Below are 2,751 nucleotides of genomic sequence, written 5' to 3' on the forward strand. Positions count from 1 at the left end.
TTACTGATGCCCCGTGGTGTTTTGTCAGCAATAAAATCATACATGATGACCTCAACATCCCTTTTCGTAGTGGATGTCATCAAAAATACCAGTACTGGACATCATGCTAAATTTTCGATCATCCTAATGCAACTTGGCTTGATAATCCACCTATAAGAAGACTACGCAAGAAACAGTCTATAGACTTAATGTAAAAAAATGTTTTCCATAGTCAATTGCTTAAATTACTACTATTTGTTTTTCTTTTTTCTTTTATCTTTTATTTTTCTTTATTTATTTCTTTATTTTTATATTTATCTATTTTTTTATTTATTTATTATTATTATTTTTTTTTATTTCTTTCTGCGATTATTTATATTATTATTGCGTATTATTAATTCATCCATATAACTCATAGGGTATGTAAATAACTCTGATTGTTATATAATATGAATGAATAAAAAAAAACATGAAAGGTAGACTGGTGGATAGACAATTTGACAAGTAGATAGGTATTGAAATAGGAATATGAAGAGTTAGGCAGGTAGACAGGCTGGCAGATTGGCAGGTTGACTAACTGACATGTTGACAGGTTAAAAGTGTAATGCAAACAGGTGTGCAGGTAAGCAGGTACAAAAGTAAACCAGTTGACAACTATGATAGGTAGATACTTAGACAGGTAGTCACTTAAACTGGTTAACAAGTAGGCAGCTAGATCACATATAATAAAAAAAATTATTAATTAAATGATTATTTACACATATTGGTAATGGATCACTACTGCTTGATATAAAGTGTACATGACGCGGGATTTGAACTTGGATCTTGTGATATTAAAATAGTGGCTCCACCATTTGCGCCACGAATACCCCACTTATGAATATTATTTCGTACTATATAGAGGACTGTATTTTGTTAATCATATTTAGATCGGTACGTAAATTTAATTTGCATGGAAGTGCATCAACACATTGCTTTTAAATAACATTTAGCATATAATTAATTGCTGTTATTTCAACATTGCATCAATAAATTTCATTTCATTATTATTATTATTAATACTGGAGTATTGGTGGTAGTTGGCTGGAGTGTTCATAGTATAGTAGTAGTAGAAGGTTTGGCCTCGCAATCAGAGGATTGATGTTCAAATTCCTGGTATCAAGCAGTAGTGATATTCGTTGTTGCTTAGACTCAAATATATTTCCGAAGAAAATATTCTTTCAGGGCATAGCTACATTATATCACTTTGCAAACAAAAAAGAAGTCTTTGTATGTTTACTTCATTTCCAATTTTTGTACATATACCTATCAGATAACGTTTTGACGTAGGCAGAACTATAGTAACTAATTACAATATTGAGACAATTTACTGATTTTTACAATATTTAATGAAAATACGTTTACGTAAACAGCAATATAGAAATGTTCTCGTTTATATTGTATTTTTATTTATTATATGCTATGGTTCGAAAGACCTATCCGCCTCCTGATAGAAAAATATATTACTACATCATATTATTACATGGCAAAGAAAAACTAAAGGTGTTTATTTTAAATAATTTCGATTATATATTATAGGTATACAATATACACACATCATACATTTTATAATAGACATAAAATACATGTAACATACGTAAAACAACGTACATAAGATTACATATATAAAATATTGCATGAACGAAAATGATGCAATTGTTAATCTCTAATATAAAGAATATTTCAAAACTGGTATAAAAACTTGCCTATAAAATAAATTAGTATATTTATTATAAAATTGTACAAAAAATAATTTCAAAATGTGAATAATGATATCTAAATATACATATTTTTTAAAAATAATTGGAGATGTAAATATGTTGTGAAAAGTTTAAGTACAAAGTATTTTTTTCTATATCACAGTAGTTCTATATATAAAAATATATTATATTCAAGCAATAATTAAAAATAACTTCATGAAACTTTCAGATATAAAATATTAAAAAATAATGGTGATAAATTAACTTGTCAACTTATATTCTACAATTTTCAGTATTAAACCAAGACCTAAATTTAGGATTTAGCAATTGCTACATTTGCGACTGAAAGTGGCGCACAATAACAAGTGATGTTAATGCAAAACTTAGAAAATAATGTAAAATTGTGATGTAATATTCACAATTAATAATTTATAATATCAATTTATCAGTTAATAATAATGGTTATAACGTATAATAAATATTGGGCACACAGGTACATTCAGAATGTTTACATAATACATTGACAAATACTATTAGGGGTTAATTTGTTTGTAATTATTTTCTATGCATGTTAGTTTATGTAATGCAAATACATGAAATATTTCGAAATAATTGATTTATAAAAATTTATAAATCAATTTTAGTTTTCTAAATAGTAAAATTATACTGTAGGAAAATATGAGTAAGATATCGCATACGAAACTTACAAATATGTATTTTACTTGCATATAAGTAAATGATATAATACATTTTACATGTCGGTTAGAGTAAAACTAACTTGCAATAAATAAAATTATAATTAATTTTTTTTATAAAAAAGCTTGATATAAATACTTTTTGATTCATAGAAATTGAATATAGTAACTCACGTTCAAGAAGTAAATATATACATATATAAAAAATTGAGAGTAGTAGATTTCAATCGATTTTTATATCGCGGCATCCTAAAAAGTAATTTTCATTTAAAATCATATTTTCCATAAATTTCAAGTGAAGTAGAAAAATATGAAGGTTGTATGTACAGTTCAAAATA

Source organism: Ctenocephalides felis, unplaced genomic scaffold (genome assembly GCF_003426905.1).
Source record: "Ctenocephalides felis isolate EL2017-DRISC unplaced genomic scaffold, ASM342690v1 CF-g0.4_SCAFFOLD_01604, whole genome shotgun sequence".
NCBI lineage: Eukaryota > Metazoa > Arthropoda > Insecta > Siphonaptera > Pulicidae > Ctenocephalides > Ctenocephalides felis.